General features: G+C 35.5%; 1 protein-coding gene across 1 annotated transcript in view; it reads right to left on the reverse strand.

Moving 5' to 3' along the window:
- Window positions 1-13,806, reverse strand: part of SPATS2L (spermatogenesis associated serine rich 2 like) — a 220,663-nt gene that overhangs the window by 199,454 nt on the left and 7,403 nt on the right. The gene's annotated exons all lie outside the window — the stretch shown is intronic.

A 13,806-nucleotide genomic window follows, 5' to 3' on the forward strand; every position in this document is an offset into this window, starting at 1 on the left:
TAGGCTGAAACTGACAAAATGCCAAATCCCCATCCTCCGGCTTAAAAGAAGCTTTCAGTTGTTTCTTTGTTCTAAGAAACTGTGCAGTAAGTGCTGACTGGCAAGGCCTGCAATGCTGCAGAAGTCTATAAGCTATCCTTGGTCTTCATATTAATTATACCTTTCTCAAAGAAAATTGACTGTCACTCTAACCCACCAGAGGTTAGGTTTGAGAGCTACAAAGATGACCAACATTTTGGGTAGCCTGTCACTTTTTCCTATTTGAACAATCATTTAGGGGTTCATTCCATCTTAATGTGTCCTCCCCAGGGAGTTCACATCAGGGAGTAATTGTATTCTGGTATTAGCTTATTTCTAGTGTGCTGTGTCATAAATAATGATCAATCAGTGATTTCTTGTTGGATCCTCATTCTTAAGCATTAATTAATTCTGATGACTGTGAAACTATATTATTTTCTTTTCAAGGTCAACATACTTTATTTTTGTTCCTTATGGGCAGTGGAAAAACTCCTGGATTTGGAGTTAAAGGATCTGGATTCAAATACTAACTTTTTAATACAACTCTACCTATGTAACTCTTGACAAGTCATTTAAATCCCCTAGGACTCAGTCTCCACATCTATAAAATGAGGGTCTGAGACCAGATGACCTCTGTTTCCTTTTACTTCTAAATCTAGGTTCTTGATATTCAAACTCTTTTAATTACTCAATATGGATTATTCTGAGTATTTCAGAGAAAAAAGAATCCGTGGTTTCATTCACATGACTAAAAGGTAACAGAAGTTTGCATGATTATCCAACAAAGAGGAAGGGAGTAGCTAAATTTTTTTCCTCTAAGATCTAGCTAAATTTTCTTTGTAGTCTTTCAAAACCTCTGATTTATTTCATCCCACCACTTTGTTTAAAGTATCATAGATACTGAACTAAAAGTGAGATTGGAGCAATTTATCCAAAGATCACACAGACAGCAAGTAAAATAGCTCCTGGGATTTGCACCCAGTTCCTCAAACTCCAAATCAGGTTCCCTTTCTTCCAATACATAATAATAATAATAATAATAATAATACACAATAATAACAAAGTCATACTGGTTTATTATGGAGTTTCATTCTGCTATATATGAGAACATAAGAGAAACCATATACTAGACCATATAATAAACCATAAGCTAGACCAATGAATTAATTCAAGTATCCTATCAAGGAAGCACAGAATATGAGATTTATAAGGGAACCTAGGGATTTTCTACTCAGTATCCTAATAAAATAGATGAGGCAAATAAAGCTCAGAGATAGAGAGAAATATGTTTAATGACACAGAGATAGTTCATGGCAGAAACTAGCAAGACTCCAGTTTTCTTGACTCCCAGGCTCAGGCTCATTCTATTATACTCATCTCTCACAGTGGCATTAAGCGGCATTTTGTAGAATGCTCCATACCAACTCCAATTTATATGGTGCTTTGAGGTTTACAAAGTGCTTTGCTCATAACAATTGATGGATAGGTTGGTACAGGTACTATTAAGCTGATTTAATTGATAAGGAAACTGAGGCTCAGTATTTAAGTGAGCTACTCAGTCACATGGATACTAAACTTCAGAGTCAGGATTTTAATACAAGTATCCTAAAACTGAGTCCAGCACTCTCTTCTACTAACAGTATTTGCTCTCCATAAAAATGACTTCTAAGTAGGTAGAGATATATTCTACAACCACTTGTGTGCCTTTAAAACATCATTATGATCAATCCTTTATTGTTTTCTCAAAATCTTACTTGACTATTTTCAGTTGATACTACCTCTTGTGGGAGTGGGGATAAAGAGATCCTAAATTTATTACTGAGAATATAAAGTAAAATGGTATTTCTTTTTATTTGTTCTAACCTTCATTCTTTGTGGCATGCCCTCTAGTTTCAGCATTTTGGTTCTAGTGGGAAAAAATAATGATTTTAAACTATACACCTCTCCCTCAGCTTTTCTCTTCTGACCTAAAGATCCATAATCTGTTCAGACTGTTTTTATGAGGGCCCTCTTTTCCATTCCTCTTGACAACTGAAATGTCTCCAGCTTTCTTGAGATGAGGTCACCAGGACTATGCTTATTATACCAATTGTTGACATACATGAATAAGTCACTCCATGAGCAGTGAGCTACTGAACTTTGAAACTATTTTGATGTGAATCCAATTGTTCAGGCCATTAACATCCTAGAAAAGGTAACTTACAAAATAATAGTGCTAATATCTGTACCGAGATCTTTGAGATTTACATCATTCTTTGTACCTAATATATCATTTAAATCTTATAATAATTTGGTGAGTTAAGGAATTGTAGGTTTTATATAGATGAGAAAAATGAAAACACAAAAAGGCTCTATGTATTGGAGGGGGAATTCAAATTGAGGGCTCTTCAAATGTCCTCAAATGGAGGACTCCAACATGGGTATACTTTTGATAACACTCCCCTGCCTGTTGAAATCATATTGTGGTTTCTTGGGAGAATAATTTAACCACAAAGAGAATAACTTACATTCAAGACAACACACCATTTTTTGGCTTACTATGGAATTAGGCTCATTAATATTATTCAGAGAGTATTTAGGGGATATAGGCCCAGCTTCTTAAATTTGGGTAGTGACCCCATACAGAGACTTATAACTGAATGTAGGAGTTGTGAAATTATGATTTACTATAGTAAATGTTTGTTTTGTATACTTAATTTATATACCTATCTACCTGGGATGCTGTAAAAATTACTCAGGTGAAAGCACAAGTAGAAAAAGTTTAAGAAGCCTTAAAGTAGATAGAGTACTGCACTTGGAGACTACAAGACCTGAATTCAAATTCTGCCTCAGCTGTGTGGCCCTGGACTAATCACTCAAACTCTCTCAGCCTCAGTTTCCTCATTCTCAAACTAAAGATAATAGTACTTCTCTCATAAAGTTATAAAGAGTATCAAATGAGATGTGAAATTACTTGTAACATTAAGGAACAATATCATGCCAGCTGTCATTATTTTAATTCTTTTTTTTTCCTAACCTGGCACAAGTTGAAAAGTAATCCTGTTTAGTATATTGATTAAAAATATTCAAGATAGGAATCATACATTTGGCATAACTTAGCATACTATAGAGTACACTGGATCCAAGTCTGCTGACTAAGAGCTGATTTCAAATCCTAAAACCGATATTACCATGGAATCATGGCCAAATTATAGGAACAAAGGAATATTTGAGCTAGGAGGGATCCTAAGAGATTATTTAGGTCAACCTCTTCATTTTATAGATGAGAGACCTAAGGATTGTTTGCCAAATTTCACATAGATAGTAAGTGACGAAATTGGGATTCAAAGAAAGAATTTCAGAATTTTAATGTTTAGAGTTAGGATCTCAGAATCTATGACAACTCATACCTCAAAAGGAATCCTACCCTAAAATATCTGATACTAAGCAGTCTCTATCAGAAGGCTTTACTGAGGTAAACCATCCCACTTATCAACAACTAATTATAAAGAAGTTAAACTCTTCAACTTTTATTTATTGCTCCTGATTCAGTATTCTGTGGCCAAAAACACAAATATAATTCATCTTCCACATAATAGGCCTTCAAACATTTGAGGACAATTACATGTACTCCTTGATTCTTTCCTTCCTCCAGCTTCTCTTCTCATTTTCTTCCCCTTACTATCATATGACAATAACTTAAGACCCTTCAGCATCTGGTTGCCCTTATAGATAATTCCAGTTTATCAATGCCCTTTCTTGACTGGGCCACTGGACACTGAACACCATGAGACATTTATCAGTACTTGTTAAGGGGTGTGCTATAAAATATTAATATTCTGTGACTTCTGCCAGGTGTATTGTAAACTTTTAGATGTTATTGTAAACAAAAGAAAATTGGTACATAACTGTCTGAAATCAATGTTACTTACTTGGAATATATAAAGAAGCCACAAAATAAATAAATAAAACTTGTCTATGAAATGTATATACTAACATTATAATAGGTCTGTCCTTGAATCCCAAAGTACTTAACAAAAATGGCTTCTCTTGTTGAAAGGTTTGTGTGTATGGCTGAATCTTCCCTGGAGAGGTGGGGGGAGAGAGGCAGACAGACAGAAAGAGAGACAAACAGACAGAACTCAATTTTTCTAATTTTTTACCTGTGAAGTTGATTTTTTTTCAAATGGAAATATAGGACAATAATTATCCTCCTAAATTTCAGATGTGAACTTTATTGAACCTTGTTTTCTTCACTTATAAAGTGAAAATAAAAATGCTCTAACTACCAACCCAATAGGTTGATTTCAAATAACATACTGTATAAATTGCATAGTATTATATAAATGTCCATTATTAATAATATACATGATGTGTAAAAATCTCAATAGTACCACAAAGTAAGAAATTTAAAAAAATAATGCTGAATTTTCAAGTTGGTAAAAATTAATTGTACTAAAGTATATAAATCAATTGCACTAAAATTTTATTACAGCTATACCACTAACATATAAAGGATCATATATTCTTTAGATCTGACCCAGACTACTTCATTGTTTATATTTATATGGCAATAAACATGGATGCTAATGAGTTACATCTGTGCATGTTACCTCCTTAACATTCCTGGACTCCACTTTCATCTGTCAATTCAATTTTCCCAAGAAAAAAATTTTGGAAAGGGAACTGAAGTTTAGAAATAAGGGGAAACCCTCTTGAATACTACTAATACATTAATAAATATGACTGACTCATAGGTAAGTAAATTTTCCAAATAACTTTTTTCCCCAAGACAATTTTTAAGAATTAAGAAAGAGTAATGTTAAATTAAACTTCTATTTTTTTCTTTCTTCACTGTGTTATAGGACTGCTAAACTGGGAAATAACGCAGACAGCCCAGGGATTCTTAATTTGGGAACCAAGAGGGTTCTTGGTCAACAGATTGCAGGTGAGCACATGAACTTGCGTGTTATGTTCACTAGCCTCCAATAGAAACTTAGTATTCAGTTATCATTTAAAAAAAAATAAATAAATAAATCAACAGGTCTCATAACATTGTCAAAGGAGAAAAAAAAATTTAAGAAATTCAATGCAAACAAAGTATATTTGAAGGCTAATTAAGGTACTTGACAAAATCAAATGGAGCAACTTATCCATTGATAAGAATTCCTGCAGGCTACAAACTGGCTTAGCTTTTAATGTTTTTGTGTTATTGTACTTTTATTTATTTTGTTAAATATTTCTCAATTCCATTTTAGTCTGATTTGGGCTGTACTCATGTGTTATGGCTAATGAATTTGATACCCCTGGAGTTGGAAAGATTCATACATGGGTGAATGACAATACAAGAGACCACTAAAATACAAAGTGAAGTCAACCTGAGGAAGTGCTGTAGTGACATGTCAGAGGGCTTAGTCCTAAACTTATCCTGCTTTTTTTTTTTTTTTTTTTTTTAAATCCATTCCCAGATTAAAAGTAACTTATCAGGCTAATAAATTTATTTATGATTAGATCTGGGAGTGTTAGATTTGGAGGTAAAGAACCTGTATTCAAATCTTGGATATACCTCTCTTTATATGCTCCTGGGCAAGTGACTTAATCTCTCTATGCCTCAGTTTCCTCATTTATGAAATTGTAGGCTTGGATTAGCTGGTGTTTAATATCCTTCCTTTAGGTCCTACGATGGACTTATAATTATTACTGTAAAATGTAATAAGGAGAAAAATTATGGACATATACAAGATAGGGGATATAAGCTTAACTGTGTTGGGTTTTTTTTGTTTTGTTTTGTTTTGTTTTGCTAACTGCAAGCTCAATGTAGTATGGCTGCTACAAAAGTTTTAGGTTACAGTAATAGAACCACTCTTCTCTGTTTTGGTCATTCCAGAGCTGGAATTATGCATTTAGTTCTGTGACTGTGGGCAAGTGACAACTTCTCTAAGCCTCAGTCTCCTTATCTGTAAAATGGACAATAGTACTTTCACCAGCTGCAAACCATGCTGCCTGGTATCTGGACATCATCCCCACTTCCCTCCCAGAAATCTTGGAAGCACTCCTGCTCCTGATTTGTGACTTCTCCTTCTCCTTACCTTTCACCCCCATATTCTGGCCACTATTTCCAAATCATGCTTATATGAGAACCTCCTCTTGTTAGCTCTTCTTTATATATTCTCTTTCCCATCGGAAAATAAATTCCATGTAGCCAGGGTCTTGCATGCTTTCTTGGATTTGTTATCTCTAGTACTAGGCATATTGAGACTGATAAAAGCTATCTCTCTGTTCAAAGTAATTATCTCACAGGATCATTTTGAGATTCATATAAGAAAATGCAGGATTTGTGTGTGTATGTGTGTGTGTATGCAAAATTTAAAGCATTACAACTATAATTTAGTAGCAGTAACAGTAGTGGTAATAGTAGCAGCAACACAATTAGTATTCAGATTGTACAGAGTTGGGTAACCAGTAGGATAGGAGAACTAGAAACCATATTTGTGGCACATTTGAAGAAATGAGGATGGTTAACCTAGAAAAAAAAAAAGACATACAAAAAACTAGCACATTGTCCTGATAGCATACTTTAGAAATCACCATCTTTGTCTGAGAAGAAATATAAACATTTCACCAAATTTATTATTCAGCCATATGGAGCAGCTTTTCCCCCAATAAACTAGTTAATTAGTGCTTACTGAGGCAGCCAAAATACTGTGTTCCTCCCCTTCCTCTTTTCCTGGCCTCTTACCCCAGTATTCATGAAAATCTCTCTTATACTAGCAGGCGGTTCCTGTGGATGCCTCAAAGACAGCTGCCAATGGTCTAGGAAATAGAAAAAGACTCAGACAGAAAACTATTACAAAGAAAAAAAGTATTTGCGTGGATGTCAGGAGTCCTTGAAAGAGGACACATCTTTGGGAAGGATCTGAAGGGCAGGATTTAAAGGTCAATGTTATACATTATAAGTAAAATAAACCAGTGATGATAACAGAAGAGGAGGCTGGTCTGAGTCACTGAACAGTTCTAAAATGCAGAAAATTTAAAAATTTTTAATTATTCTAAACTTGATAACATCATTGTGAACAATTCCATATACAAAAATAGAAGAGGGTTACATGCAACATCATAAATGTCTGTTACATATAGTTGTATTTTTTAAATTACACAATAAGTGAGTTTCAAAGCTGCCCTGCTAGTCTGCATCTCCTTCTGAAATTCCTTCTGCTCTCTTTTGTCAATTTTTGTAAATGCTTCAAAAACAATCTTGCCTTAACTTTTTCTGGCAGCACTCTCACTACAACCATTCTACCTTCCTCAATTCCCCAAATAAAGTTCCTTGTGACAAACAGACATAGTTAAATAAAACAAATCTTCACGATGGTCAGGTCCAAAAAGACTATTTCATTCTGTCCCCTGAATCTATCATTGGGGATCACAATGCTTCATTATCAGTCTTCAGGACACACTGGCAGTCATTTCACTGATCGTATAGGTCTTTCAATGCTGTTTTCTTTATGGTGATGCAGTTATTATATATACTTATTCTCATGGTTCTGTTCATTTTATCATGCATTAGTTCATGTAAGTTTTCACAAGTTTCTCTGAGAACATTCTTTTTCATCTTTACTAGCTATATTAATTTATTATTAATATATACTAACATACTATTAATGCATATTTGTAAACTATTAATAATGCATATTAATATACTATTAATTTTTCTAGCCACCCTCCAACTCTCTTTGTTCTTAGTTCTTTGCTATAATCCAAAGTGCTGTTATGAATATTTTTGTACCTATAAATCTCTACTCTCTTTATTTGCTCTTTCTGGGTGGTTTTTATAAGCCTTGTAGTGGTATTTCTATGTCAAAGAGTATGCACAATAAAATAACGGGGTATAATTCCAAATTTCTTTCCAAAAGACTGGACAAATTCACAGTTCCACCAAAAATATCTTAGTGTCTTTGTACTCTTGTAACCCCTATAATGTCAGTTTGGTATTATTATGTACCAAATTCCATGGATTCCCTCTTCCCACTGTGTCCTAAAGACCATCAGGCCTGATGCACTGGCAGGATTCTTAATTGTATCCCTTCCCCACTTTCCTATCCTATTTTGAACTAGTCAGCCACTGCCTAATTTGGGGAAGGAGAGTAGGTGTGAAATGCTGTATTAGAGCTGGCAGTAATGGTAGCTGCTTCAGGTTGGACATGGGCCTTCCTATGATGTCCCTACCTACCCTTCCTTCTCTATGATCTCAAGCTTTCTATACCACAGATCTTTCCTAAATATTAAAGACTCTTGCCTTCAAAATAGTATGGTTGGTCTAATTCTTCCACAACACTCTATTTTAAGTGCCCAAAGGACTAGCTCCATTGCAAACAGTCAATATAGCAATGGAAAATAATGCTGAATATGTTTTTTAGCTTTCTTGCTTTACCTCTTGATATGAGACTTACAGGTAACACAATATCATGGTTCCTTCCTCTTGCATCTCTTTACCTTAACCTTGTCCTAATTTGATACATAGAATGTTCAGTGGACTGAGAAACCAGAAAACCAAATTGGTTAAGCACTGTGCAACATCAGTGTCAATAAAGCTTTGAGTGAAGCATTGCCATGCTTGGCTTGTGACAGCTGTCTTGGGTGCTCCAGGTATTTCCATGTACTTCAGGGTTGAAGGCTGTGCTTTAGAGAGCTGAGGCTGTCAGAAGATTGACCTTGATATAAAGCATGATCTATACACTGAAATGGTTGCTCCCTGAATAATGTCATAGTAACCCAAAAGAAATAATTCAGTTTCTAAAGTAACTTACAATCAGGCCCTAGCCTGGGTACTAAAAAATCCACACAATACCTTACATTTAGTCAAATGGATATGAAGAATCTTCCTTTCATTTGAATCAATGAGGGGTAAAAAGCACAATAAATTTAAATACACCCCCTCCCAACGGCCCAGTCTGCTACAAAAGTATGGAAATTATAAATTAATGCTGCCATGGCAACCCTCGCTGATTATATCAAAGAATTCACTGCAGCACATAAGTTCTCTCTGAAGGGGCTGTTAGAACAACACACGAATTTATTTCTCCTCTGCTGCAATTCTGGCAATGAGAGAGAGGGTTAAAAGTGCCTCCAATCTGAATTTTCCTTATGGTAGTGGGTTTACTTCTGTTCAATAATTTGCAGTTTAGGTATTAAATTATAATGTCATTTGTGTCTTTCATGGCTATGATATAACCAGTTGCATACAGATAGATATTAGGTAAGATTATGAGTTGTGAATAGTCAAATGTGTCTTACTTCATTGGGGGTGGGACGCGCCTCCAGCATTAATGAAGTCACAGTAGCTAGCATTCTGTTTTCTGATTTCCCATTTGAACATTACAAAACTGTATACAATTCCACAGAAAACACCTGCCTATCATAAATGGCATTGTGTCAGATGGAATTTTCATCATTGCAGAAGGCACACCTCAATAAACATCCTTGGTTGATTATGTTTTAGCAATCACTATAATGCAAGGAAGGCAGCCCACCCTGGGAACTCTACTGCTTCCATTTAAAATTATGTCTTCTCTGTATAGTTTATCTCCTCCCACCATTCTCCTCTCCTATCAACAATAAAGGATGCAACAAAAGAACTTTTAAAGCACCCACCATTTGAAAAAGATTAGTACTAACAAATGAGTGTGAATCTGTCTCTAATTTGTATACAGTTCTTCCTTATTCAGACAATTCCTCACTGGATTCCCCCCCCCTTTTTTTTTCTTTTCTAAAGAAAGTAAGCATTTTATCAGTAAAGGATAAAAAATAAAATATTACTTTGGTGGTGGATTAAAATCAGAATATCCAGGGATGCTAAAACTAGCATTATGCACTCATACATTATGCCCACACAGGTCAGTTCTCTAAATTCAGTGGCTCTATGTTGCCCTCGTCATAGCTCCAGCTGGCAGCCTCACAAATGGCCACCTATAGTCAGGTCTGGCCTTTGCCAAAATTGTGAAGCAGAGAAAAGAGTTCCAGGTGTTCTCAGTCACCTTTATGTTCCCTTCCTTTCTCTATTCCCTTAATCAAATCCATCAGCAAACCAAGATCAAAGCAATGTCACCAGAGTCCTCAAGCATCACCATCTATCTATCTCCCCTAGCAAGCAATTTTCATGTTCTTATCATCAAACTCTCCCCATCGAGACCATGTGTTGGACAAACTGAGATATAATGGAAAAGACTGAGAAGTCTCAAGGTATTAGCCTTCTTAAGATTGCTTGAATTTTAACAGAGAAAAAGGAGCATGTAGAATATAGAAGCTATATAAAATCTGGCTGTAGAAGCAAAGAAGCTTAGAGTCCAAAAGACCCAAATCTGTATCCTGCCTCAGGTCCTGACTACCTTTGGGGACTTGACTTTAACCTTTTTGAGTTTCAGTTTCCTAACTGAAAAAGTATAGATAATAAGACCATTCTTATGGAGTATATATAACCTTGCAAACCTTAAAGCACTATATAAATAATAGCTGTTATTATTAGAAACCCTTTGATCAAAGGAACAAAGAATCCAAATTGTGATACTTCCGGCATCGTTGAGTGATAGGGGTACCTTTTTTGGAGAGTAAGGTAGAGAAAGTCCTGCAATCATATCACAAAGCCAGTTATATCCTCTGTCTATATAAAAATGTGGCTCTGCTAATTATTCACAAAAGGGGAAAAATGACTGTAAATAATTCAAAGCTTAAAAAAAATCCCTATTTGTTGTTTTTCCCCCCCTATTTTTCTATTTTTGTTATTGGTGAGTTATTTCAGTTCTATTCAACTCTTAATGACCCTATTTGGAGTTTCCTTGGCAATGATACTGGAGTGGTTTGCCATTTCCTTCTCTAGTCCATTTTACAGATGAGAAAACTGAGGCAAACGTGGTGAAGTGACTTGCCCACAGATAGTACATGTATGAGGCCAGATTTGAACTCAGAAAGATGAGTCTTTATGACTTCAGGCCTATCCACTGTGTCACCTCCTGACCACCTCTTTTCAGTTACAATATATAATACATGTTTGGATCTATTTCAAAGGACTCTAAATCCTAATTTTCCTTTTATAATTCATGGTTTTGCCCCAATTTATCAACGCTGTTCCCATTTTATTTTAACTTCTAACTAGCCTACATCCCCAGTAAACTATTTCTTCTAGTTCTTCTAGTCACTTTCCATTCTGGGGAAGCATCCTGGAGTTAGGAAAAGGTTACTTAAATTAAAAAACCTAGAATACGTGAGTTCAAATAGCATTTCAAAAACAAAAGCAGTGTGACCACAATCAAGACACTCAACTTCTATGAACCTTAATTTTCTTTTCTATAAAATGGGAACAAGGATAACTTATTTCAGAAGATTAGCTTGAGGAGAATACATTTAAAGCTTTATAAAAATATGAGTTGTTTTAAGAAATTAATGGGTCTGATGTCACCAGTCAAGGGCAGTGGTTTTCAAAGTGTAACCCAGAGAAATCGGAGAGTCTCTGAAACCTTTTCAGAAGATATACAAATTCAAAATTCGTTTTTATTTCTAATATCTATAAATATAACCCATATAAACAAAAAACCTTTGGACAGATCCTCAATCATTTTAATAGTATAAAGACACTGAGAACTAAAGTTTGAGAACCACTGATCTAGGAAACTATTTTCTGGGGCTCTCTAAATGCCTATAAATTGTTCTTTTAAGTCCTTTGGAGAGTCTTAGTTTTTAGAGTGGCTACTACTTTTAATATTTTGGACTACTGTTATCCTCAGTATCTGTGTAATATGAATGATAAGAGTATGGATAGTCCTTTTTAGGACTCTAGAGCTGGAAGGACCCTTAGCAGGAATCTAGTCCAGCCCTTCATTTTATAGGTTAGGAAACAGGTCCAGAGAGACTAAGTGAATCCTCCAAGATTACACAGACAATTGGAACAAGTCAAAATCTGAACTCAGGTCTTTTGACTCTAAATTCATCTCACTATACCAAGTCTTTCCTTTCATTTGGGGCTACCACTCTCATTTTCCAAGCCTTTCTTGTCTATTTCTCGCTTTACTTAAAACACTGTATTTCAATTTTGTGTAACTGTTAGGCTTTTGAACAGAAGCAGCATGGTGGCCCACATAATGGATAGAGCACCAGATCTGGATTCAGGAAGATTCATCTTTGTGAATTCAAATCTGGCCTTAGGCACAAGTTGTATGACCCTGGATAAATCACTTAGGCCCATTTGCCTCAATTCTCTCATCTGTGAAATGAACTAGAGAAGGAAATGACAAACCATTCCAGGACCTTTGTCAAAATAATTCCAAATGGAGTCACAAAGGTTAGATATGACTGAACAAAACAATCACACCAAACAACAGCCACCACAGACTTTTATTCATCCTCATCAGAGCTAACATAATTATTCAAATTACAAGTGGGTGGCAGATGTTACAAAAAGCAAGAGCCCTCTCCAAATGAAATACCAGGAGTGACAATTATGCAGAATGGTACCTCTGTATCCTCCCTCCCCACCTCTTTCAAAGATATTGTTTCTTGCCATTCTTCATTCTCGAGCCCCCTTTATTTAGCATGTTTCAATGCCATCCCTACAACAGTTCTTGCTTTGCTGGTTCCATTGCCAAAGTGGTAGTAGCCTGAGACTAGATTTGTGATATCAGAATGAAGCAATTACTAACTGAAGTTTCTGTTTCCATTAGGGTCTCTGCAAGATAGATCTTCAGTGATACCACAATGGAACTACTCCCAGCATATCTTTAACATTGAAAACAAGTCTCCAGTTTGGTGGGAATGTGTCCAGCTCTGGACCTCTCCAATTAAGTATTCCAGTGTGTCACATACTTAACTTGAGCTACAGGATGTTGAATTCCACAAAGTAGTACATTGTTCTAAACTATGGTGAGTTGGCAATGTTGACAATGAATTATTATATTGACTTTGCTACAAATCATTTCTTGCTTCCTCTGTATTTCCCATTCAAAGACAACTAATAGTGTTAGGTTACTGTTCATTCATGCATACATTCATTCATTTAACAAATATTTGTTGAGAACATAATGTGTTCGAGGCACAATACTACCAGTGATGGTGGCTGTCTAGTAGGCAAAGTCTTAGAGAATTTTGTTTTTTATTCGGAGCTATGATTTGACCAATGTAATGAACTGCTAGTGTGGAAACTTCCCTCTCCAATGCAAATCACCAACACTACTCTAGCAAGTCTTATTTACTTGAGGTACTGAAAGTGGCTGGCTTGCTTAAGGTTACGTAACTGGTATGTGTAAAGGCCACAAGAAGACTAACCTTCTATTCTTTGTAGAGTTATTTTCTCATTAATAACATTGATACATAAATATGATTTTGCCTTTTAGATTCTAGAATCTAGAGGGTTAGCATGGGATGATCAAAGTATTCTAATAAGAGACCTTTACTTTCCAAAAACTTTATCAACAAATTAACTCAGTGACACTGGTTCTATTTGTGAGATGATTCTTATTTTAGTCTGAAGAACTACCATCTTGTTAATTTGAGAAACATATGGACCACATGAGTATTTAATTGAGTTTCTTTTGGGACTATGCGTACAGATGATTCCACTAACATAGGGACTATAATAAACCTTCATGAGGAAGCTCTCTCTACTAATGTAGTCAGCATCTAAAAATTAATGTTCAACTGAGACACTAATACATTGTTGGTGTTGTGAAATGATCCAATTGATTCTGAGGAGCAATCAGGAAGTATGCCCAAAGGGCTATCAAACTCTGCATACCCTTTAACCCCTCAGGGCCACTACTGGGT

This window comes from Sminthopsis crassicaudata, chromosome 3 (genome assembly GCF_048593235.1).
Source record: "Sminthopsis crassicaudata isolate SCR6 chromosome 3, ASM4859323v1, whole genome shotgun sequence".
Classification (NCBI taxonomy): Eukaryota; Metazoa; Chordata; class Mammalia; order Dasyuromorphia; family Dasyuridae; genus Sminthopsis; species Sminthopsis crassicaudata.